This window comes from Macaca fascicularis, chromosome 15, assembly GCF_037993035.2.
Source record: "Macaca fascicularis isolate 582-1 chromosome 15, T2T-MFA8v1.1".
NCBI classification, from domain to species: Eukaryota; Metazoa; Chordata; class Mammalia; order Primates; family Cercopithecidae; genus Macaca; species Macaca fascicularis.
In genome coordinates this window covers 79,469,383-79,496,734 of record NC_088389.1, presented here as the reverse complement: position 1 = coordinate 79,496,734, position 27,352 = coordinate 79,469,383, and the positions used below count along the sequence as shown (strand labels likewise).

General features: G+C 41.6%; 1 long non-coding RNA gene across 1 annotated transcript; it reads left to right on the top strand.

Moving 5' to 3' along the window:
• Positions 1-17: 17 nt before the first annotated feature.
• Positions 18-26,480, top strand: LOC135967429 (uncharacterized). Its single transcript, XR_010581554.1, has 3 exons — positions 18-89; positions 25,155-25,224; positions 26,068-26,480. It is a non-coding gene; the product is annotated as an uncharacterized lncRNA (long non-coding RNA).
• Positions 26,481-27,352: the final 872 nt, after the last annotated feature.

Genomic DNA, 27,352 nt, shown 5'->3' with positions numbered 1-27,352 from the left:
GCGGCACTTCCGGGGTTGAGTTGAATCAGGGTCTGGGAGGTGAAGTTGGTTGCCAGTGGGTGTGAGGTTATGCCAGCAGTGGTGGTCTGGTAAGGCGAGCCCGCGTGTAATTCTGAGGGTTAGCCCCTTCCCTGTCTTGTCTTTTCCACGCTCCCTGGGTTTTGGAGCTGGGTGGCTCACGCCTGTAATCCCAACATTTTGGGAGGCTGAGGCGGGCGGATTATTTTAGGTCAGGAGTTCGAGACCAGCCTGGCCAACATGGCGAAACTCCGTCTCTAATAAAAATATATAAATTAGCCGCGCGTGGTGGGGGGGGGCGACTGTAGTTCCAGCTACTAGGGAGGCTGAGGCACGACAATCGCTTGAGCCCGAGAGGCGGAGGTTGCAGTGAGCCCATATCGCACCACTGCACTGCAGCCTAGGCGACAGAGGGAGACTCCGCCTCAAAATAATAAAAGTTCGAGTTCCAAATCAAGTAAACAAGAATAATGTTTACTTTCTAAAATTATCACATACCATCTTCCCACTTTAGTGTCACACAGGTTTGAGTTTAGGACTGTTTCACGTTCGAAGTTGAACGACTCTACTGAATCCGCTTTGATCATCTCACATTAATTCGTGGAATCTTGGTGAAATGATGCTTTTTAAAATCTGAGTACTGTATGTAATTTTTTTGTTAAGGTGAAATTGACACAACCAGTCATTTTTAAAGTGAACAATTCAGTGGCATTTAGTACATTCACAATGCTGTACAACCAGCCTCTCTATCGATACAGTTCCAAAACATTTTCATCATCCTAAAAGAAAACGCTGTGCCCCGTTAAGCGGTTGCTCCCCCTTCCCCATTTCCACCAGGCCCTGGCAACCACCAATCTGTGTCCTGTCTCAGTGGATGTGCCTATTTCACAAAAATGGAATCATACAATATTGACCGTTTGTGTCTGTCTTACTAATCTTTTGAGTCGTAGCATGTATCAGTATGTCATCCCTTTTATGGCTCAATATGCTAGTGTAGGTATAGACTGCAATTTGTTTATCCATTCATCCATTAATAGACATATGGGTTGTTTCTACCTTTTAACTATTGTAAATAGTTCTTCTATGTATGAGTACTTGTTTTCAGTTATTTTAGGTATATACCTAAGAGTGAAATTGCTGGGTCATACAGTAATTTTATTCTCAGGGAGAAACGGAAACTATTTCACAGCAGCTGGACCATTTTACATTCCCACCAGCAATGTATGAGGGCCGCAGTTTATCAAAATCATGGCCAACACTTTTTTTTTTTTTTTTTTAATTTTTAAAAAATGTATTGTAGAGACAGGGTCAAAGCGAGATCCTGTTGGTCTGGAACTCTTGGCCTGCAGCATCCTCCTGCCTCAGCCTCTGGAGTAGCTGCGACTCATAGTGGTTTCGATTTGCATTTCCCTAATGACTAATGATGTTGAGCATGTTTTAATGTGTTTGTTGGCCATTTGTATATCTTCTTTAGAGAAATGTCTGTATAAGCTCTTAACTCTCCCTGTTTTTTTCGCCCTAATTATTTTTATTGAAGTAGTGGGAGTAAATTAATGTGAGGCAAAGACAAAGTCTAGAACCACGGGCTAGGTTTTTTTGTTTGTTTTTCCCTTTAAAAATATTTTAGGGTGGCCAAACTCAGTGGCTCACACTGGTAATCCAAATGCTTTAGGACGCTGAGATGGGAGGATCTCCTGAGGCCAGGAGTTTGAGATCAGCCCGGGCAAACATAATGACACCCTGTCTTCAAACCCTGACACCATTTTGAAGTGTACACTTCAGTAATGTTAAATATATTAACATTGTTGTAAAATAGATCTCCAGAACTTTTTCATCTTGCAAAACGGGAACTTCATACTCATTAAGTAACTCCTTTCCCCCTACCCACAGCTTTTGGTAACCATTCTACTTTCTGTCTCTATGATTTTGACTAAGTATCTCATATAAATGGAATCAAACGGTAGTTGTCTTTTTGTGACTGGCTTATGTCATTTAACATAATGGTCTCAAGGTTCATCCGTGTTATAGCATGTGACAGGATTTCCTTCGCTTTTAAGGCTGAATAATACTCTGTTGCATGTAGATACTACATTTTGTTTAACCGTTCATCTGTCATTGGACATTTTGGTTGTTTCCACCTCTTGGCTACTGTAAATAATGCTGATATGAACATAGGTGTGCAAATATATCTTAGAGACAGACCCTGTTTTCAATTATTTGGGATATCCAGAAGTGGGACTGCTGGATCATGTAGTAGTTCTATTTTTAATTTTTTGAGGAACCTCTATACTCTTTTACATGTGACTGTACCAATTTACAATCCCACCAACAGTACACAAGGGTTCTTTGCCTTTTTTTTTTTTTTTTTTTTGAGACGGAGTCTTCCTGTGTTGCCCAGGCTGGAGTGCAGTGGCACAATGTCGGCTCACTGCAACCTCTGCTTCCCAGGTTCAAGCGATTCTCCCACTTCAGCCTGAGTAGCTGCTGGGATTACAGGTGTGTGCCACCATGCCCGGCTAAATTTTGTATTTTTAGTAGAGATGGGGTTTCACCATGTTGGCCAGGATGGTCTCAAACTCCTGACCTCAAATGATCCTCCTGCCTTGGCCTCCCAAGATGCTGGGATTACAGGTATCAGCCACTACACCAGGTCCACACACTTTTTTTCTTTTTTTTCTGAGACTGAGTTTCGCTCTTGTTGCCCAGGCTGGAGTGCAATGGCGCTATCTCAGCTCACCTCAACCTCTGCCTCCCAGGTTCAAGCAATTTGTTCTGCCTCAGCCTCCGAGTAGCTGGGATTACAGGCATGCACCAACACGCCCGGCTAATTTTTGTATTTTTAGTAAAGATGGGGTTTTTCCATGTTGGTCAGGCTGGTTTCGAACTCCCGACCTCAGGTGATCCACTCGTCTCGTCCTCCTGAAGTGCTGGGATTACAAGTGTGAGCCACTGTGCCTGGCTCACACTTTTAATATAACAGAATATTTAATTACATCAGTTTCCCATCAACCTTCCAAAGTCATTTAATAATTATATTGGCCATTTCTACTGATTGGCAGGAGTCTCTCCCATCGTTTCCATTGCATCATTTTTCTGGCCAGACTTAGTTCATTTTCAGCCTGCAGAATCACCTCTTCTATTTGACCACCTTGAAGTTGGTCTTCTGATTTTTAAAAATTTTTATTTATTTAATTATTTATTTTTGAGACAGAGTCTCACTCTGTTGCCCAGGCTGAAGTGCAGTAGCATGATCTTGGCTCACTGCAACCTCTACCTCCCGGGTTTAAGTGATTCTCCTGCCTCAGCCTCCCAAGTAGCTGGGACTACACGCCTGCACCACCATGCCCGGCTAAGTTTTCTATTTTTAGTAGAGGCAGGGTTTTAGCATGTTGGTCAGGCTGATCTGCCTGCTTCAGCCTCCCAATGTGCTGGGATTACAGTAGTGAGCCACTGCGCCCGGCTGTTCTTCTGATTTTTTAACATCTGGTTCCGCTTTAACCATAGCCAACTTCTCATTTGTAATCTGTTCTGTATACTTTCTGTATGCTGCATTTTTAGGGATTTGCTCAAGAACATAAAAAATCTTCGTGTACAATTTTCTTAGCCTCTCTTGTGGACTCTCGCATACAGCCAATCCCACAAGGCCAGTGGTCTTCAGCACACCCATCATGACTCTGGCTAATAGAGATAAGGTCTCCATATGTTGCCCAGGCTGGTGTTAAACTCCTGGCCTCAAGTGATCCTCCTGCCTCAAACTCCCAAAGCATTTGTCCATTTTAAAATCAGGTTGTTTGTCTCATTGTTAATGAGTTGTAGGAGTTTTTTTAAATATATATTCAGGACACTAAACTCTTTCTAGATAGGTGATATGCAAATATTTTCTCCTATTCTGTAGCCTTTTCAGTTTCTTAATAATGTTAAAGTTTTTAATTTTGAAGCCCAATTTATATAATCTAAAAATTGTTGTAGATCATGCTTTTGGTTTCATTTAAAAATACATTGCAGCCGGGTGCAGTGGCTCACGCCTGTAATCCCAGCACTTTGGGAGGCTGAGGCGGGTGGATCACGAGGTCAGGAGATCGAGACCATCCTGGCTAACACGGTGAAACCCCGCCTCTACTAAAAATACAAAAAATTAGCTGGATGTGGTGGCGGGTGCCTGTAGTCCCAGCTACTCGGGAGGCTGAGGCAGGAGAATGGCGTGAACCCGGGAGGCACAGCTTGCAGTGAGTTGAGATCGCGCCACTGCACTCTAGCCTGGGTGACAGAGCGAAACTCTGTCTCAAAAAAATAAATAAATAAATAAAAATAAAAATACATTGCCAAATCCAGTGTCATAAAGTTTACCCCTATGTTTTAAAATCTAATCTTAAAGACTTACCCTATTTTATGTTCTTAGTTCTTATATTTAAGTTATTGATCCATTTTGAGTTTATTTTTAAATAATGGTATGAGGTTGGGACTCCAGCTTAATTATTTTGCAGATAGATATCCAGTTGTTCCAGCACTATTTGTTGAAGAGACTGTTCTTCCCTCATCGAATGGTCTTGACACTCTTGTTGAAAATTAATTGCCATAGATTTATAGGTTTATTTCTGGACTCTCACTTCTGTTTCCTTGGTCCATGTGCCAGTGCTGTAGCTTTGTAGCAGGCATCACAATAAGAAAGTAGGAGTACTCCAACTTTGTTTTTTTTCAAGATGGATTTAGTTCTTAAGGATCCCTTTCAATTCCACATGAATTTTAGGATCAGCTTGTTAATTTATGCAAAACATGCCTTTGGAATTTTAATGGGGATTGCATTTAATCTGTAGCTCAATTTATGGAGTACTGCCATCTTTATAATATTAATTCTTCCAACTCATCAACACAAGATGTCTTCTCATTTAGTTATGCGCTGCATAACAAAGTTTTAGTCAATTACAGACCACACATACAGCATTGGTCCCATAACATAGGGAACTGGAAAATTCCCATCACCTAGTGACACCTTGATGATCGTGACCCCATCTAGGCCTAGATTAATGTGTGTGTCTTAGTTTTTGACAAAAATGTTTTTAAAAATTTTTTTAAATAATGAAGTCTGTAGGATTAAGATACAAAGAAAAAATATTTTTGTATAGCTGTAGAAATATGTATGTCTTAAGCTAATTGTTATTACAATTGTTATTACAAAAGAGTCAAAAAGTTTTTTAAAATTAAAGATTAATAAAGTTAAAAAGTTAGAATAAGCTAAGGTTAATTTGTTACTGAAATAAAATATTTTTTATAAATTTAGTGGAGTTTAGGGATACACTGTTTATAAAGTGTACAGTAGTATAATGTTCTAGGCCTTCACATTCATTCACCACTCACTCACTGGCTCACCACTCACTTGTAGCAACTTCTGGTGCCACAAATGGTAAATGCCTTCTACAGTTGTACTATTTTAAATCTTTTATACCATTTTTAAAACTGTAGTTTTTCTATGTTTAGATATAAAAATACCATTGTGTTACGATTGCCTGCAATATTCAGCATAGTAACCTACTGTACAGGTTTGTAGACCCCAGGTGTGTAGTAGGTTATATGCTATTTAGGTTTGTATGAGTACACTCTGTGATACCAACACAATGATGAAATCATGTAACAATGCATTTCTCAGAATATGTATTCCTGCATTAGGTAATGCATGACTGTATTTAGGTCTTTGCTTTCTTTCAGCAATGTTTCGGTTTTCAGTGTGCAAGTTTTTCACCTCGTTAATATTATTCCTAGGTATTTTATTATTTTGCATTCCATTGTAAGTGAAAGTGTTTTCTTAATTTCCTTTTCAGATTGTTTGTCGCTGGTATATAGAAATAACTGATTTTAGCATGTTGATTGTAACTCTAAAACTTTGCTAAATTTATTAGCTCTAATAGTTTTCTTATGGGTTCTTTGGAATTTCCTACATATAGGATCATGTCATCTGAAAATAAAGATAATTTTACTTGTTCCTTTTCAATTAGTATGCCCTTTATCTTTATTTATTTGTCTTGCCTAGTGGTTCTGGCTAGAACTTCCATTGCAACATCGCTATTGAAGACATATAGCAGAGAAGGCTTATTCTTAGGAGATGCATGCTGAAGTATTTATAGGAGAAATACCATGATGTTTGTGATTTCTTTTCTTTGGGATGGAGTCTTGCTCTGTCATGCAGGCTGGAGTGCAGTGGCACAACCTTGGCTCACTGCAACCTCCACCTCCCAGGTTGAAGCAATTCTCCCACCTCAGCCTCCCAAGTAGCTAGGATTACAGGTGTACACCACCACTTCTGGCTAATTTTTTTGTATTTTTAGTGGAGGCGGGGTTTCAACATGTTGGCCAGGCTGGTCTTGAACTCCTGACCTAAGGTGATCTGCCTGCCTTGGCCTCCCAAAGTGCTGGGATTACAGGCATAAGCTGCTGAGCCCAGCCATGATTTATCTTCTTTCTTTTTTTAACTTTTTTTTTTTTTTTTTGAGACAGAGTTTCGCTCTTGTTTCCCAGACTGGAGTGCAATGGCACGATCTTGGCTCGCTGCAACCTCTGCCTCCTGGGTTCAAGCAATTCTCCTGCCTCAGCCTCCCCAGTAGCTGGGATTACAGGTGCACACCACCACGTCTGGCTAATTTTGTATTTTTAGTAGAGATGCGGTTTTTCCATGTTGGTCAGGCTGGTCTTGAACTCCCGACCTAAGGTGATCCTCCTGCCTCAGCCTCCCCAAATGCTGAGATTACAGATGTGAGCCACTGCGGCTGGTCTGTGATTTATTTTCAGATGTTTCCACAGAAAAAGTATATGCGGAAAGAGAATGTGAAAGCAAATAGTGGGCTGGGCGTGGTGGCTCACACCTATAATCCCAGCACTTTGGGATTATAGCCAAGGGAGGCGGATCACCTGAGGTCGAGTTGGAGACCAGCCTGACCAACATGGAGAAACCCTGTCTCTACTAAAAATACAAAATTAGCCTGGCATGGTGGCGCATGCCTGTAATCCCAGATAATGGGGAGACTGAGGCAGGAGAAGTGTTTGAACCCAGGAGGCAGAGGTTGGAGTGAGCTGAGATCACGCCATTGCACTGCAACCTGGGCAACAAGAGCAAAACTTCCTCTCAAAAAAAAAAAAAAAAAAAAAAAAAAAGCAAATAGAAAAAACGTTAATGAATTGTGAATTTTGTGAAGGTTATAAGCTGTTCATTGTATTATTCTTTCAGCTTTTCTTTGGATCTGAACTTTTTGAAAGTAAAAAACAAACTAAGAAGTAAAGATTTAAGAGGTGGTCTGGATAGAACTTTTTAACTAATAGGAAGTAGGAATGGAGGGAGAATGCAAAATTCAGAATGACAACTGGATTTCTGGCTTGTTATGGGGGTGCTGTCAGTGACATAAGGAAGAGAGGCATGCAGAGAGCGATGAGAGTGTTGCTTTGGACACACTGAATGTGAAGTGTTGATGTGATAAGTGGAGATGTTCAGTAGACTCTTGGGTATATAGATTTGATTTGTTTTGTTTTGTTTTTTGAGATGGAGTCTCACTCTGTTGCCCAGGCTGGAGTGCAATGGTACGGTCTCGGCTCACTGCAACCTCCGCCTCCCGGGTTGAAGCTATTCTTATGTCTCAGCCTCCTGAGTAGCTGGGATTATAGGCACCCACCACCGCGCCTGGCTAATTTTTGTATATTTAGTAGAGATGGGTTTTCGCCGTGTTGGTCAGGTTAGTCTTGAACTCCCGACCTCAGGTGATCTGCCCGCCTTGGCCTCCCAAAGTGCTGGGATTACAGGGGTGAGCCACCGTGTCCCCCCGGGTATATAGATTTGAAAGCTCAGTGTTGACACGTTGAGAAAGGTGGGCTCTGAGTAAGGGCCTGTATTAGTGTGCAAGGGTTGCCATAACAACATACCACAGACTGGGTGGGTTAACCAACAGAAATTTATTTATTTATTTTTGAGATAGAGTCTCACTCTGTCACCCAGACTGGAATGCATTGGCACAGTCTCGGCTCACTGCATCCTCTGCCTCCTGGGCTTAAGCAATTCTCCTGCTTCAGCATCCCAAGTAGCTGGGACTACAGGCAGGTGCCACCATGCCCACCTAATTTTTGTATTTTTTTAGTGGAGACGGGGTTTCACCTTCACCATGTTGGCCAGGCTGCTCTTGAACTCCTGACCTCAAGTGATCTGCACCCCCTTGGCCTCCCAAAGTGCTGGGATTACAGACATGAGCCCCCTCGCCCGGCCAGAAATTAATTTTCTTACAATTCTGGAGGCCAGAAGTCTGAGATCAAGATGTCAGCAGGATTGCTTTCTTCTGAGGTTCTCCCCTTGGTTTATAGGCTGCCATCTGCTCTCTGTGTCTTTCCTCTGTGTCTGTCCTAATCTCTTCTTATAAGGACACCAGTCATTGGATTAGCGCCCACCCTGATGACCTCATTTTAACTTAATTACTTCTTTAAAAACCCTATCTCCAAATACAGTCACATTCTGAGGTTCTGAGGGTTAGGACTTCACCATATGCATTTTTAGGGGGACACAGTTCAGCCTGTAACAGGGCCTGAAGGCGGAGTCTTTCAGCCACGAAGATACTGACTAAACAGAATTACCTCTCTGTATTCAATAGCATTAAATTAGTGATCCCATGCCGGTTACCGTGGCTCATGCCTGTAATCCCAGCACTTTGGGAGGCTGATGTGGGAGGATTGCTTGAGGCCAGGAGTTCAAGACCAGTCTAGGCAACATAGTGAGACCTTGTCTCTGCAGAAAATTTTTTTTTTTAAATTAGCCAGGCATGATGGTGCTCACTTATCGCCTCAGCTGCTTGGGTCCCAGCTTCTGGAAAGGCTGAGGTGGGAGGATCGTGTGAGCCCAGGAGGTTGAGACTGCAGTGAGTCATGATCACACCACTACACTCCAGCCTGGGCCACACAGCTAGACCCTGTCTCAAAAAATAAAAATAGAGTAATCCTAAGAGCAATCAGTATAGGTAAATTTACTGCTAACTCACTGGTAATTATATGAGTTTTTCTTTCAAGTGTTTCGGGGAACAGGAATATTTTCCAAAGGGAGGTAGAAATACAGAAACTAAGAGTAGTATGGGAGGAAGTAAGTTCATGCATTTTAGTAAGCTGTCTCCTTTCTGGCCCAAATCAAGGAAACAGGAAGAAAAAAAAGGTCATTTTAGACACAAAAAAACTAAATTTCAAGGACAATTCCTACTGGTAAGGAAGAAACTAATTTTGAACATGCCAAGCTGTGTTTGGGAAAGGAAGTTAAATCAAAGAACTGAATCTAGGAAAATTTCTTGGCATTATGTCTGCAGCTATATCTAGTAGCAAGAATTACAATAGATTTCTCACCCCTTGGGGTCAGGGACGAAGGAATATTTTTGCAAAGTTGCAGAAAACAAAATCTGGCATATATTTATTAAAGACTTGGTAGATAGGAAGAAGAGGGGAGGTCAGAAAAAGTGCAAGAGTAAACCTATTTTTTTGTGTGAGATCAAGTCTCTGTATCAAGGCACTATATACATTCTTTTGGTCTCATGTATTTGTATTTCTTCGTAGTTATGTGATGTTGGGCAACTTATTCCTGTCTTAGTTTCCCCATCTGTAAGATGAAGATGATACCTTATTCATAGACTTCTTGTCGGGAATTAACTAATACATGATAAAAGTTAAACAGTTCTTGGTACATAGTAGACTCTCAATAAATGTTAACTATCCTCATCATCACCACCACCACCATCCTCATCATCGTCATTATGCCAGCATCTCTGACTTTGCTCAGGTGGTTCTCACTTTGAGCAGTGCCATCTGCCTGGTTTCAGTCATGCTGCTTCTGGGAGTTTTTCCTGAGAATCCCAACACAAGTGAACCTTGCTGCAGGACGGAATCCTGAAGTTGGTGCTGAGGTGTTCGGGATTCATTCAAATGGTGGACAAGTCTTGGGGAGAGCCCTCAACAACATCCTTGAACAAATATATGCTGAACACTGCTTTATGTCAGCACTAGGCTAGCAGCAGGAGATACAGAGATGAGGAGTGATGGCCTTTGCTTCCAAGGAATTTTTTTTATCTAATGGAAAAAGAAACATACAAACAGATAAAGAGATATAACAGCGGTATTTAAAAGGCACTGTAATACAGTAAAAGGCGGAAATAATCTAAATGTCTGTATCATCCTCCATCAGCCTAAAAATATGCTGGACTATTTTCTTTTTTTTTTTGATGGAGTCTCACTGTGTCGCCCAGGCTGGACTGCAGTGGCGTGATCTTGGCTCACTGCAACCTCTGCCTCCCAAGTAGCTAGGATTACAGGCACCTGCCACCACACCCTGCTGATTTTGTATTTTTAGTAGAGATGGAGTTTCACCATGTTGGCCAGGCTGGTCTCAAACTCCTGACCTCAAGTGACCTGCCTGCCTCAGCCTCGCAAAGTGTTGGGATTACAGGTGTGAGCCACCGTGCCCAGCCTGCGTTTGTAATTTTGATAAATACTGCTGCATTTCTCTCCATAGGATTGTTCCAATTTATACCCTTACTAACAATGTATGAGAGTGCCTGATATCCTAAAGTCTGCTAAGTGCTGCCAAACTTTGGCATTTTGTCAGTCAGAGGAAATGCATATTATTTCAATATAATTTAGTTTATAGTTTTATTATTGTGAATTAAGCATCTTGTCATATATTTTTCTGTTTCTGTTTTTTACCCATTTTTTTTCTATTGGATTGTTAGCACTCTGTATGTAAGACAGATTAGCCCTGCATAAAAATTCCACATTTTCCCCAATATGTCCCTTCCTTCTTTCCTTCATAATTGTATTAAAATATAATTCACATACCATACAATTCACCTACTTAGAGTGTAAAATTCAATGTTGTAAAATAATATCTCAGAGTTGTGCAACTATCACTACAATCTAACTTTAGAATATTTTCATCACCCCATAAAGAAACCCTGTGTCCATTAGTAGTCACTTTCCATCTCTATTTCCTCAACAACCCCTCTCCCCACTCCAACTCATCTGCCCAATCCCAGCCCTAAGTAACCACTAATTCTACCTCTACAGGTTGGCCCATTCTGAGGCCGGGTGCAGTGGCTCACGCCTGTAATCTCAGCACTTTGGGAGGCCGAGGTGGATGGATCACGAGGTCAGGAGTTCAAGATCAGCCTGGCCAACATAGTGAAACCCTGTCTCTACTAATAATGCAAAACTTAGCTGGGCATGGTGGCGCGCACCTGTAGTCCCAGTTACTTGGGAGGCTGAGGCAGGAGAATTGCTTGAACCCGGGAGGTGGAGGTTGTGGTGAGCCAAGATCGCACCACTGCACTCCAGCCTAGGCAACAAAGTGAGACTACATGTCAAAAAAAAAAAAGAAAGAAAAAAGGTTGGTCCATTCTGGACATTTCATGTAAATGGAATCACATAATATATAATCTTTGGTAACTCATTTCTTTCTCTTTGTTCTGGTTATTTCTTAAATCTCTTCTAGTTAGAATTCTGTCCCACTGAAACTATTCTTTAAAAAGTCATTTACTATGTATCTTGCATTCTTTTGCTTTTCCTCCTATCTCACTAACTGTACCGTCTCAATCTTCCTGCTAGTTCCTCTTCCTCTTTCCCCTTGACATGGGAGTCTCCTGGACAGTCCTTGCTCCTCTTTTCTGTCTGCACCTCATGTAGTTTCTTGGTGTTGGAGAGACTATTAGCTTTCTCTAAAAGTCTGCTGTAGAATTATGCTTCCAACAATATATAATAGACATACTTTTCTTGTTCTTCCTTGTATTAGTCCATTTTGTGTCGCTATAAAGGAGTACCTGAGGCTGGGTAATTTATAAAGAAAAAAGGTTTATTTGGCGCACAGTTCTGCAGGCTGTACAAGAAGCCTGGTGCCAGCGTGTGCTTCTAGTGAGGCCTCAGGAAGCTTTTACTCATTGGAGGAGATAAAGAGGGAGTGGATGTATCACATGGTGAGAGAAGGAACAAGCGAGATGCGTGCTATTTTAAACAACCAGCTCTCGGCTGGGAGCCATGGCTCACCCCTGTAATCCCAGCACTTTGGGAGGCTGAGGCTGGCGGATCACTTGAGGTCAGGAATTCGAGATCAGCCCGGCCAACATGGTGAAAGCCATCTCTACTAGAAGTACAAAAATTAGCAGGATGTGGTGTCATCCACCTATAGTCCCAGCTACTCAGGAGATTAAGGTGGGAGAATCACTTGAACCCAGGAGGTGGAGGTTGCAGTGAGCTGAGATCAGCCACTGCACTCCAGCCTGGGCAACAGAGCAAGACCCCATCTCGATAAATAATAATAATAATAAATAAATAATAAATAAGTAACTAGCTTTCATGTCAACTAATAGTTGCCATGTCAAATAATAGAGTGAGAACTCATTATTGTGAGGAGGACACCAAGCTTTCATGAGGGATCTGCCTCCATAACCTAAACACCTCCAGCTAAGCCCCACCTCCAACACTGGGGATCACATTTCAACATGAGATTTGGAGGGGCACACATTCCTGCTAAAATGTTACAACTAAAAAACCTAGGCATTATATTAACATATAAAACAATCATCTAAAAGGTACCAAGAGGACTTGGAACTGAAGAATCCATTAACACAAGTGCCAGCAGGCCTAGACTACAACATCCCCAACAAAGCCTGCTTTCTCTAATCAAAGGACCAGGAAAGGGGCAGCCTACCCAGATGGAAAACTTTTAGACAATAACAATCTACTCCAGCCAAACACCACAGAAAAAACTATGGTCCCCAACCCCAACTACAAGAAGCAAAGGCTAAGTGGGAACCTACACTTCCATTCTTATGAGACCCTAACAAGGTATCTCAATCCCACCAGGGTGGCATCAGAGAAAACAAAGTAGGGAACTGGAATTTTATCCCAGATTGCCAGTAATGAGCCTCTTCCTGCCCTTTGAGGTCAGTGGAGACAACAGGGAGACCCTGGACTTGTTTTTTGTTTTTTTTTTTTTTTTGAGACGGAGCCTTGCTCTGTTGGCTGGAGTGCAGTGGTATGATCTTGGCTCACTGCAACCTCTACCTCCTGGGTTCAAGTGATTCTCCTGCCTCAGCCTCCTGAGTAGCTGGAATTACAGATGTATGGCACCTTGCCTGGCTAATTTTTGTATTTTTAGTAGAGATGAGGTTTCACCATATTGACCAGGCTGGTCTTGAACTCCTGACCTCAGGTGACCTGCCCGCCTCAGCCTCCGAAAGTGCTAGGATTACAGACTTGAGTCACCGTGCCTAGCCTGAACCCTGGACTTTTATTCCCACCCATTGGTAAAGAGCAGTCTTCTCTCAGATGTCAGTAGGCAACTTGGATGTCTATCTGCACTGGGCAGTAATGAGGTGATGCCCCATTTTGCCCCTAGCAGAGTGGTGTCAGAGAAAGCCAGCTAAAATAGAAGGTTTAAATAAGATCTGGAGTTGCATAACAATAAATAAATGTTTAGGCTTCAATTAAAAATCACTTGTCATGCCAATATCCAAGAAGGTCTCAAACTAAGTGAAAAAAAGGCCGAGCGCAGTGGCTTACACCTGTAATCCCAGCACTTTGGGAGGATGAGGCAGGCGGATCACGAGGTCAGGAGATCAAGACCATCCTGGCTAACATGGTGAAACCCCATCTCTACTAAAAATACAAAAATTAGCTTGGCGTGGTGGCGCATGCCTGTAATCCCAGCTACTTGGGAGGCTGAGGCAGGAGAATTGCTTGAACCAGGGAGTCAGAGGTTGCAGTGAGCCAAGATCATGCCACTGCATTCCAGCCTGGTGGCAGAGCGAGACTCCGTCTCGCAAGCAAAACAAAACAAAAAAACCTAAGTGAAAAAAGACAATCAGTAGATGCCAATATGAGCCATCACGCTACCCGACTTCACACTATGTTACAGGGCTACAGTAACCAAAAGAGCCTGGTACTATTGGTACGAAAACAGACACATAGACCAGTGGAACAGAATAGAGAACACAAAAATAAGGCTGCACACCCACAACCATCTGATCTTTGACAAACCTGACAAAAACAATCAGTGGGGAAAGGACACCACGTTCAATAAATGGTGCTGAGATAGCTGGCTAGCCATATGCTGATAATTGAAACTGGACCCCTTCCTTACACCGTATATAAAAATCAACCCAACATGGATTAAAGACTTAAATGTAAAACCCAAAACTATAAAAATCCTGAAAGACAACCTAGGGAATACCATTCTGGACATAGGAATGGGCAAAAATTTCACGACAATGATGCCAAAAGGAATCACAACAAAAGCAAATATTGACAAATGGGATTTAATTAAACTAAAGAGCTTTTGCACAGTATGAGAAACTATCAACAGAGTAAACAACCTACAGAATGGGAGAAAATTTTTGCAAGCAATGCATCTGACAAAGGTCTAATATCCAGCATCTATAAAGAACTTAAATTTTACAAGAAAAAAAACCTCATTAAAAAGTGGGCAAAGAACTTTAACACTTCTCAAAAGAAGACATACACACAGCCAACAAGCATATGAGAAAAAAGCTTAATATCACTGATTATTAGAGAAATCCAAATCACAATGAGATACCATCTCACACCAGTCAGAATGGCTATTATTAAAAAGTGAAAAAATGATAAAAGTTACTGGCAAAGTTGCACAGGAAAAGGAACGCTTATATACTGTTGGTGGGGGGTGTAAATTAGTTCAACCATTGTAGAAAACAGTGTGGCGATTCCTCAAAGACTTAAAAACAGAACTACCATTCAACCCAGCAATCCCATTATTGGGTGTGTACCCAAAGGAATATAAATCATTCTATCATAAAGACACATGCACACATATGTTCGTTGCAGCACTATTCACAATAGCAAAGACAGTGAATCAACCTAAACCCCCATCAATGGTAGCTGGATAAAGAAAATGTAGTACGTATACTCCATGGAATACTATGCAGTCATAAAAAACAATGAGATCATGTCTTTTGCAGGAATATGAATGGAGCTGGAATATGAATATCCTTATCCAACGAACACAGAAACAGAAAACTAAATACCGCATGTTCTCACTTATAAGTGGTAGCTGAACGATGAGAACATATGGAAACATAAGAGGGGAACAACACACACTGGGGGTCAATTGGAAAGTGGAGGTTGGAAGGAGAGAGAGGATCAGGAAAACTAACTAATGAGTACGAGTCTTAATACCTGGGTGATGAAATAATCTGTACAACAAACTCCCATGACACAAGTTTACCTATGTAACAAACATGCAGATGTATTCTTGAACCCAAAATAAAAGTTAAAAGAAAACAAAAATCAACAAACACTTGAAAACTAAACCACATACTTGTACATAATCTGTGCATCAAAGAAGAAGTTGCAAAGGACATTTAAAAATCAATTGAACTGAATGAAAATAAAAATAAAATCAAAATTTGTGGGTCGCAGCTAAAGCACCACTGAAAGGGAAACTTACAATACTAAATGTATATATTAGAGAAGAGGAAAAAACCTCAAATCAATAAGCTAACCTCCCACCTCAAGAACCTAGAAAAAGAAGAGTAAAATCAACCAAAACCAAGAAAATGGAAGGAGATAATAAGGTTAAAAGCACAGTAGAATGGAATGGAAAATATAGAAAAAAATCAATAAAATAAAGAGCTGATTCTTTGAAAAGATCAATAAAATTCACAAACATCTAGCAAGACTGATAAAAAGACACAAATTGTCAGTATCAAAAATGAAACAGAATGCCATTACGGATCCTGCAGACATCAAAGGGATTGTAAAGGAACACTACTAACTCTACGCAGGTAAATGATGTGTGTAGATGGGTATATAGCTATGGAAATGGATGAATTCCTTGAAAACTGCAAATGACCACAACCTCACCCAATATAAAATAAGTAATTTGAATAGCCTTATAACTATTAAGGAAATTTAATTCATAAGTTAAAAGCTGTCAGAAATCTTCAGGCCCAGATGATTTTCCAGGATAATTCTACCAAATATTTGAAGAGGAATTAAGAGCAATTCCATACACTCTCTTTCAGCAAATAGAAGAGGAAGGAACACTCAGTGAACACATAAAACTAATTTTATGAAGCTAGTATTATCATCTTGATGTCAAAGCCAGACAAAAACAGTACAAAAAAGAAAACTGTAAGCTAATATGCTTCATAAATATAGACACAGAAATCTTTAACAAAACATTAGCATATATAATTCAGCAACATATATAAAGAATTATATGCCGTGACCAACGTGGGTTTTATTCCAGGGATGCAAGGCTTTTTTAATATTAAAATCTCAATCAATGTAATCTGCCATATGAACATAGTAAAGAATAAAAATCATATCACTAAATGTAAAAAAAGCATTTCACAGAATTCAATATCCACTCATGATAAAAACTTTCAGGAAACAGGAAAAGAAAAAAAATCCTCAACTTGAAGAGGAGTATCTGCAAAAAATCCCATAGTTGATATTATACTTAGTGATAAAAGATTGAATGCTTTCCACCTAAGCTCAGGAACAAGGTGAAGATGTCTTTTGTCACCACTCATGATTATCTACTAAGGAAATTCCAAGGAATCTACAAATTCTTATAAGTAACAAGTGAGTTCAGGAAGATTACAAAATACAAGCTAAAATACGAAAATCAATCATGTTTGTATGTACTAGCTATGAACATGTGATCACTAATTAAAAATGCAATACAATCAAGGAAATGAAATCTAATAAAACGTACATTATTTAAATGATGAAAAGTACACAGTGTTAATGAAAGACATCAAAAGATCTAAATTAATGAAGAGACAAACTGTACTCATGGAGTGGAAGTTTCAACACAGTAAAGATACCGTTTCTTTTCAAACTGATATATATGTTTAATGCAATTCCCATCAAAATCTCAGGAAAATTCTTTATGGATGTAGACAAGATTATTCTAAAATGTATATGGAAAGGCAAAGGAACTAAAATAGCTAAAAACAATGTTTAAAAAGGGCCGGGTGCGGTGGCTCACGCCTGTAATCCCAGCACTTTGGTAGGCCAAGGTGGGCGGATCACAAGGTCAGGAGATCGAGACCATCCTGGCTAACATGGTGAAATCTCATCTCTACTATAAATACAAAAAATTAGCCGGGTGTGGTGGCGGGCACCTGTAGTCCCAGCTACTCAGGAGGCTGAGGCAGGAGAATGTCGTGAACCCGGGAGGCAGAGCTTGCAGTGAGCCTAGATGGCGCCACTGCACTCCAGCCTGGGCGGCAGAGCGAGACTCTGTCTCAAAAAAAAAAAGAATGAAGTGAGAGCAGTCAACCTGATTTTAAGACTTATTATAGCTGCAGTAATCAAGACTATATGTTACTGGTAAGTGGAACAGATACATGGATATATGAGACATGATAGAGAACCCAGTAGATCCTCACAAATATGCCCACCTGATTTTTGACAAAGTTGGAAAAACAGTTCAATGGAGGAAAGATAATCTTTCAACAAATGATGCTGAAGCAATGAGACAGCCATAGACAAAAAAAAAAAAAAAAAAAGAACCTTGACCTAAGTGTCACACATTATACAAAAATTAAATCAAAATTGATTATACACTTAGCTGTAAAATGTAAAACTATAAAACTTTCTTTTTTTTTTTTTTTTTTTTTCCGAGATAGAATTTCACTCTGTCACCCAGGCTGGGGTGCAGTGGCACGATCTCAGCTCACGGCAACCTCCGCCTCCTGGGTTCAAGTGATTCTCCTGCCTCGGCCTCCCGGGTAGCTGGGAATACAGGCACCCACCACCATGCCTGGATAATTTTTGTATTTTTAGTAGAGACCAGGTTTCACCACATTGGCCAAAACTTGAGTCATAAAAAAAAGGAGAAACTGGTAAATTGGACTTCATCAAAATTAATAATTTTTTTTTTTTTTTTTGGATACAGGGTTTCACCCTGTCATCCAGGCTGAATACAGTGGTAGGATCATGGCTCACTGCAGCCTTGACCTCCCAGGTTCAAGTGATCCTCCCACTTCAGCCTCCTGAGTAGCTAGGACTACTGATGCGCACCACCACATCCAGCTGATTTTTTTTCCATAGGTACGGAGTCTCACTACATTGCCCAGGCTGGTCACAAATTCCTGGATGCAAACAATCCTCCTGCCTCAACCTCCCAAGGTGCTGGAATTACAAGTGTGAACTACCATGCCCAGTCAACTTTTACTCTTAAAAGATCCTGTTAAGAGAATACAAAGACAAACTACAGAGTGGGAGAAATTATTTGCAAAGCACATAGCTGACAAAGGGCTAGTATCTAGAATATACAGAAAAACTCATAAAACTCAACAATAACCTTACTTGGTAAGAATTATATCAAACTTTTCTTCAGAAAGTATGCAAGCAAGAAAAGAATATTCTAAAATATTTAAATTGTTGAAAGAAAAACCTACGAACCTAGAATTCTGTGCCTAGCAAAATTATCCTTTTAAAAGTGTAGGAGCAATAGGCCGGGCACGGTGGCTCACACCTGTAATCCCAACACTTTTGGAGGCTGTGGTGGGTGAATCACCTGAGGTCAGGAGTTTGAGACCAGCCTGGTCAATATGGTGAAACCCTGTCTGTAGTAAAAATATAAAACTTAGCCTGGCGTGATGGTGCACCTGTACTCCCAGCTACTCGGGAGGTTGAGACAGATGAATCCCTTGAAGTGGGGAGGCGGAGTTTGCAGTGAGCTGAGATCTCACCATTGCACTCCAGCCTGGGTGGCAGAGTGAGACCCTGTCTCAAAAAAAAAAAAAAAAAAAAAAAAGCCGGTGCAGTAGCTCACACCTGTAATCCCACGTAATCCCAGCACTTTGGGAGGCTGAGGTGGGTGGATCACGAGGTCAGGAGATCGAGACCATCCTGGCTAACAAGGTGAAACCCCATCTCTACTAAAAAACAAAACTACAAAAAATTGGTCGGGCATGGTGGCGGGTGCCTGTAGTCCCAGCTACTCGGGAGGCTGAGGCAGGAGAATGGTGTGAACCTGGGAGGCAGAGCTTGCAGTGAACCAAGATTGTGCCACTGCACTCCAGCCTGGGTGACAGAGCAAGACTCCGTCTCAAAAAAAAAAAAAAAAAAAAAAAAAAAGTGAAGGAGTAATGAAAATTTCCTATGCGTTAAAAAATGGAGTATACCTGCCTTGCAAGAGATGTTCAAAGAAGTTCTTCAGAGAGAAGGAAAATTATATAGGTCAGAAACTCATATGTAAATAAAGAAAGTGCTACAGAAGGAATAAATGAAGCCAAAATAAAACAAGCAATCCAATTAGAACATGAGCAAAAGATATGCAGAGATTTTCACTGAAGGAGTTATGCAGAAGGCTACTAAGCATATGCAAAGATATTCAACATCATTAGCTATTGGGGAAATGTATATTAAAACCATAATGAGATATTATTACACAACTATCAGAATGGCTGAGATAAAAAACAGTGACAACACCAAATGTGGGGATGTGGATAAACTAGGAAATCATATGTTGCTGGTGGGAATGTAAAATAGGATTCTCACTCTGGAAAACAGTTTGTCAGTATCCTAAAACAATAAACATGGAATTACCATAAGACCCAGCAATTTCATACCTGGACATTTACCTTAGGGAAATGATGACTTGTATTTACACCAAAACCTATAATGAATGTTGATATCAGCTACTATCTGTAATAGCAAAATGTGAGAAAAGGAAAAAAAACCCAGATGTCCTTTAATGGGTGATGATGGTTAAACAAATTGGTATATCCATACCGTGGAATACTACTTAGCAATACACAGCAAGAGCTATTGATATATGCAGTGACCTGAATAAATATCCATAGAATTATGCTTAGTGAAAAAAAAAAAAAAAAAAAATTTGCAAGATTACGTTCCATGTGATTCCCTTAATACAGCATTTTCAAAATGACAACATTATAGACACCCGGATCATGCAAATGGACTGATTCCCTTAGGAGAACTAAGGCCATATCTACCTAGAGGCTGGAGGAAGACCCTTCTGGGCCTGACAAGCACAGATAACAATTCTGGCAACAATTGGCCCTGGAGTTTCAGCCGGTCCACAGGTGGAAGTTGAGTGTGGGATTTAATCTGGTTGAGTTCATCTTCTGGTAGGAAACCACACAGAACCCAGGAGCACCACCAAGATGGCAGGGGGAGCTGTGTGGCTCAGAGATACTGGGGCCCCATCCTCTTCCTGTTCCTCATTGACTGGCTGGAAAGGTGGACACTAAAAATTCATGATTCATTTGTAGTTAGTTGAAGTATGCAAGGAGATGACGTATTATTTAGACTCCCTCGCTCCCTCCCTCTTTCTCCCTTCCCTCCCTCCCTCCCTCCCTCCCTCCCTCCCTCCCTCCCTCCCTCCCTCCTTCCTTCCTTCCTTCCTTCCTTCCTTCCTTCCTTCCTTCCTTCCTTCCTTCCTTCCTTCCTTCCTTCCTTCCTTTTCTTTCTTTTTCTTTCTTTCTTATGGAATCTTGCTTTTGTCACCCAGGCTGGAGTGCAATGGCACAATCTCAGCTCACTGCAACCTCCATCTCCTGGGTTCAAGTGATTTTCCTGCTTCAGCCTCCTTAGTAGCTGGGATTACAGGCACACACCACTATGCCCAGCTAATTTTTGTATTTTTAGTAGAGACAGGGTTTCATCACGTTGGCCAGGCTGGTCTCGAACTCTTGACCTCAGGTAATCCGCCCGCCTCGGCCTCCCAAAGTGCTAGGATTACAGGCGTGAGCCACTGCACCTGGCTACACATATTATTTTCTAAGAATGTCACTAATCCTGTGAAAGGTTCATTTGAAATGCTTGTCCTAAAATACACTAACTTTTTGTATGTGATGACAGATCTAAGTGCTTGTGGTATGTTCATTTTGAGAACCATCAAATATTTCTAGGGTGAAATTTCTTTGAATTTTTTCACTTCAGAGGAGGGTCAAGTGTCTCCTAACTACTGTATCATTTGTTTCCCAAGCTGCTTTTTTTTTTTTTTTTTTGGAGACAGAGTCTCACTCTGTTGCCCAGGCTGGAGTGCAGTGGCGCAGTCTCGGCTCACTGCAAGCTCCACCTCCTGGGTTCACACCATTCTCCTGCCTCAGCCTCCCGAGTAGCTGGGACTACAGGTGCCCGCCACCATGCCTGGCTAATTTTTTCTATTTTTAGTAGAGGTGGAGTTTTACTGTGTTAGCCAGGATGGTCTCAATCTCCTGACCTCATGATCTGCCCACGTTGGCCTCCCAAAGTGCTGAGATTACAGGCGTGAGCCACCGTGCCCGGCCACTGCATTGTTAATGAGAAAGATTAAAGATCTTTTTCATGGCTTCTTGGTGGCTGGTCTGCAACTTTCCTGGCAATGACTGCCTCCTACTGAATATACTACATTTCAGATCCTTACCTTTATCTGTTATGATTAGAGAATAAAGGGTGAGCTCACTGGTCCTAATCTTTTCCACTGCCTTTAAGGCCCTGACATACTTTACCCCCTCCTTTTCAGTAGACAATGTTTTCTCCCACTTCTTTCAGAAATATGAACTGCTTTATCTTCTCTCATCCTCAAAACGTGTCAAGGTATTCATATCTACTCTGTACATTCCCCTCTTTCTTAGCATAGGGTTCTGTTAGGACATTTGATTTTAAGTGGCATAAACCCAACTCCAACTAGCTTAAACAAAAATGTGACTTTACTATAAAGTTTCTGGGGTATCTTGGGAAACTGTTTGTGGCTGGATCCTGGGCATATAGCTGGAGCCAGGGACTCCTTACTAGCTCTTTCTATACAGCCTTATTTGGGGCAGCATCATTATTCTCTCTACTGTTAACTATTTCTGCTTGCCCAGCCATCTGGTGGAACAGGCCACCAATAGTGCCCAGGTTTATATCTCCATTTCGTCAGTCAACCATGTGGAACTGGAAGAGCTCAATTCTGATTTGAAATTCCCACAAATGCATTCTGATTAGCCAGCTTAGATCACCACTCACTCCTGGACCAATGAATGTTAGCCACAGAGTCAGGTCACAGTGTATACCATGGTTGTTCTTATGGTAGCCATCTGCATGGAGTTGGGGGTTGGGGGAAGGTGGGAGGTGGAAGGTGGGCAGTCTTCATTGAATAAGAGGGAGCAGAAGGTCTTGGAAAAAGAAGGGATGCCAGGAGAGACACAACAATACTTGGCTACTCCATGCCATCCCTTGTCTTCAGGCAAATGGAAAGATCTTGAATTTTTAATTCTATCTCTTCTCATCTTCTTCAGGATTTAGTTTAATTAATTACCCTTTTATATATATATATATATTTTAACACTAGATTATACTGCAATAAATTACCCTTTTTTCTTTTTGCATTTTGAATATTTCTACTCAAGCTCCTTTTCTTTAGGCTTACATTTGCTCAAGATTCTCTTAACGAAAGGAGCATCCCATAACCTGTCTTCAAGTTCCTGCCCAATCTCTGTACCTTTTTTTTTTTCTGTCATGTAAATGTCATCTGCCCCATATCACGCTTTACCCCAATCTGGCCTCCTCCCTCTTCATTTCCTTCTTTGACACCACCTCCATTTTCCCAGAGTGTTTTTTTGGTTTTTGAAAGGCTGAACACAGGCAGAGTGAGGGAAGGATGAAATCTACAGGCCATTGTGATGCAGCCCTTCCAGCAGGTGTGACAGGTAGTCTCTGATGTGCCACTGCCCACTCCCTCACAGCCCGGCCCCAAGAGGCCCCTTGGATTGTAGAGCATAACACTGACCAGTATCTACCTTTCTATCTTCCTGGTTCCAGAGAGTCTGTGGCCACAGTATCACCTGGACCCCACCCAGACAGCTGATAATCAGCTTATTTACCAAAGTTTCACTGGGTACAAGGACCGTCTCATGAAGAGAGAGGGTGGGGGCCCTCTTGGAGAGGCTGTTTGCGATTTGCTCCTTCACAGGTGTAGCCTCCCATTGCCAGTCCTATGCTCTCTGGAATGAAGAGGAAAGGTAATAACCACAGGCTGGACCAGAACTGCTTTATTTTTTTGAGACAGAGTCTTGCTCTGTTGCCCAGGCTGAAGTGCAGTGGTGTGATCTCGGCTCACTGCAACCTCTGCCTCGCAGGTTCAAGCATTCTCCTGCCTCAGCCTCCTGAGTCGCTGGGATTCCAGGTGCATGCCACCACGTGTGGCTAATTTTTGTATTTTTAGTAGAGACGGGATTTCACTATGTTGGCCAGGCTGGTCTTGAACTCCTGATGTCAAGTGATCCACCCACCTCAGCCTCCCAAAGTGCTTGGATTACAGGTGTGAGCCCTCACCCTCCCTCACCAACTTGTGTTCTTGCAGTTCTCGGCTATGTTGGTGCTTGTGGTGCCTGTGAAGCCACATGAAGCCCTTTGCCTCTTTGGTTTAAAAAAAAAAAAAAATCTCTCTCTCTCTCTCTCTCTTTTTTTTTTTTTTTTTTTGAGATACAATTTTGCTCTTCTTGCCCAGGCTAGAGTGCAGTGGTGCAATCTTGGCCCACTGCAACCTCCGCCTCCCGGGTTCAAGTGATTCTCCTGCCTCAGCCTCCCGAGTAGCTGGGATTACAGTCTTGTGCCCCCACACCCAGCTAATTTTTGTATTTTTAGTAGAAACGGGTTTCTCCCTGTTGGTCAGGCTGGTCTCAAACTTCCAACCTCAGGTGATCTGCCCGCCTCGGCCTCCCAAAGTGTTGGGATTACAGGCGTGAGCCCAATGCCCGGCCAAAATAAAACTCTTTTATTATGAAAATTTTAAAACAGGTACAGGTAGAGAGATTAGTTTAATGTGTTTACCACCCATTTTTCACAATTATCCATTTGAGGCCAATGTTGCTCCATCTACACCCCCATAGTGACACTCTCCTCCTTTATTTCAAAGCAAATCCTAGATCATATACTTTATGGGTAAATATTTCAGTATGTGTCTCTAAACAACAACCTTCCTTTTTTGTGTCTTTTTGGCTTTGCTCAAGTTTATTATTGAGGTATAATTTACATGTTGCAAGTTGCCCTTTTTAGGCTAATTTTGAGGTTTTATAAGCTTATTCGGTCATAAAACCATCACAATCAGGATATAGAACAGTTCTGTCCCCTCCCCAAATTCCCCTATATCCCTTTGCAATGAATTCCGCCCAACCTCCATGCAACTACACATCTGTTTTCTGTTCCTATAGTTTTATATTTTTCAAAATGTCGTTAAAAATAGAACATCCTACAGTGTGTAGCCCTTTGAAATGTCACTTTAAAAAACAGAACCATCAAACTGTGATCACATCACCCCAATCAATAATTCTCTAATATCAGATATCACATTCCCACCACTGTCCTAAGAAGTATGTTTTCACAAACTGATTTAGGATCTACATAAGGTCTACACATTGCAATTGGTTGTTTTGTCTCTCAAGTCTCTTAATCTATAGGTTTTCTCTCCATCTTTTGTTTTGTTTAAGAAATTGGGCTGTCACAGTTTCTCATAATCTGGATTTTTATCAATTGTATCTGCATGTTGTCATTTCTTCTGTTCTCTATAGTCTTGCTACTAAAGTGTGGTCCATGGATCAGCAGCATCTGCATCACCTGGGAGTTTGTTAGAAAAGCATAATCTTGGACCCCACTCAAGACCTATTGAATCAGAATCTGCATTTTTAAGATTCAACAAGATCTCTGACTGGGCGCGGTGGCTCACGCCTGTAATTCCAGCACTTTGGGAGGCTGAGGCGGGTTCATTTGAGTTCAGGAGTTTGAGACCAGCCTGGCCAACATGGTGAAACCCCGTCTCTACTAAAAATACAAAAATTAGTTGAGTGTGGTACATGCCTGTAGTCCCAGCTACTCAGGAAGCTGAGGCAGGAGAATCCCTTGAACCTGGGGCACGGAGGTTGCAGTGAGCCAAGATCGTGCCATTGCACTCCAGCCTGGGCGACAGAACAAGAATCCGTCTCAAAAAAAAAAAAAAAAAAAAAAAATCTCCACCTGATTCTGTCCCTGTAAAATGGCTCTGAGACCTAGTGTGTTGATCTGGTTTAGGTTGGTTTGTTTGTGGATTTTTTTTTTTTGGCAAGCCTATGGGTGGCATTGCACCCCTTATTTATCAGCCCTGCCCACCTGGTCCTTTCTAGGTCTCTCTGACTGCTCCTGCTCCTCGTCAGCCAGGACCTGTGTCTCCTCATAACTCAGGCCTCTGTAAATGTAAGTGTGTCCAAGGAGATACGTCCCACATACTCGCCCCAGACCTCCATTCTCTTTGTCTGCTATGGCTTTCAAGTATCTCATCTGTCCTCCTGATTAACAAATCTCTCTAATCGTGACCTGTCTATGGTATCTTAACTTGCCTTTTCAGTTGCCAAGAGAATATCTCTTCCCAGATATTCTTGTTGCTAATACTAATTCTCACTAGCCTGCGCCTTTAATTCAACAAGTCAAAACCTGAATCACTGCTTTCCCTTCTATTTTCCATTTTGGATTAGTAACTTATTTTCTGATCACTCAGCCTAGACTATTTGAAGCTGTCTTCTATTTTTTCCACTGTTTCATGTCTGATCTCTAATCAGTAGTTTAGTTTTATTAATTCTCCTGTATTTGTCAGCCCTCATTATGTTATGCTGGGGTAAGAGAACATCCCTCCAAATCTCAGTGGTTTGCAACGCAAAGTTTGTTTGTTTGTTTGTTTGTTTGAGATGGAGTCTCACTCTGTCACCCAGGCTGGAGTACAGTGACGCGATCTTGGCTCACTGCAAGCTCTGCCTCCCGGGTTCACGACATTCTCCTGCTTCAGACTCCAGAGTAGCTGAGACTACAGGTGCCCGCCACCATGCCTGGCTAATTTTTTCTATTTTTAGTAGAGACGGGTTTTCACCGTGTTAGCCAGGATGGTCTCGATCTCCTGACCTTGTGATCCGCCCACCTTGGCCTCCCAAAGTGCTGGGATTATAGGCGTGAGCCACCACACCTGGCCAACAACACTGTTTTATTTTTTCTTCAAGTTATATGTTGGCTGTAGGTTGACTGAAGCTCTGGTCTTTTTCATTCCAGGATCTAGGCTGAAGAGAAGCTCCAATTTGGGATACAGCAGAGGGAACAAAAAGGAATGGTAAAACTAGGAATAGCTTTCAAAGTTCAGTCATTGTGTAAATCAGTTCCATGGCTGATATGGTTTGGCTGTCTCCTCACCCTAATCTCATCTTGAATTCCCATGTGTTGTGGGAGGGACCTAGTGGGAGGTAATTGAATCATCAGGACAGGTCTTTTCCATGCTGCTGTTGTGATAGTAAGTCTCATGAGATCTGATGGTTATTATAAGTTGGAGTTTTCCTGCACAAGCTCCCTTTTTTGCCTGCTGCCATCCACGTAAGACATGACTTGCTGCTCCTTGCCTTCTGTCATGATTGTGAGGCCTCACCAGCCATGTGGAACTGTGGGTCCAATAAACCTTTTTCTTTTGTAAATTGCCCAGTCTCAGGTATGTCTTTATCAGCAGCATGAAAATGGACCAATACAATGATCATAGCAAATGACAAAGCCAAGTCTCATATTCATGGACTGAGAAAGTATGTTCAAATATTTGGAATCAATAGTATAATCTATCACAATTGCCATTTTGTATTTCAATTGCATCTTTTATTTTGATTCTGTTTACCCCTGCCTTAAACTTCACTTCTCTCAGCTTCCTCATGGAAGCCTTCTCTGATGCCCTGAGACTAGGCCACATCTACTGCTATTAGCTGTTGTGGAATTTATACTTCTCCTTCGTGACACTTGTGAGACAACTGTAATTATTTATGAACTTATTTAATTTCTGACAGCCCCTAGACCGAAAGCTCTGTGAGGGCAGAGACGGTGTCTGTTTTGCTTACTGTTTAACCCTTGGCACCTAGAAAAGTGTCTGGCATAGTGCAGCATGTAAAGGAATGAATGATTGCCTTAGTCATGCCCATATCATCCTTTACCTGGTTTACTGAAAGACCTTACCAGTAGTTTTGGAAATCTAATTTATTTTTCTGCCATCAGGATTTTCTTTCTTAAAGACTTACTCTTGGCCAGGTGTGGTGGCTCACAGATGTAATCTCAGAACTTTGGGAGGCTGAGGCAGGCAGATCATTTTAGGTCGGGAGTTTGAGACTAGCCTGGCCAACATGGTGGAACCTCATCTCTACTAAAAGTACAAAAATTAGCTGGGTGTGGTGGTGTGCACCTGTAATCCCAGCTACCTGGGAGGCTGAGGGGGAGGATCACTTGAACCTAGGAGGTGGAGGTTGCAGTGAGGCAAGATAGTGCCACTTGACTCCAGCCTGGGTGACAGTGAGAATCCATCTCAAAA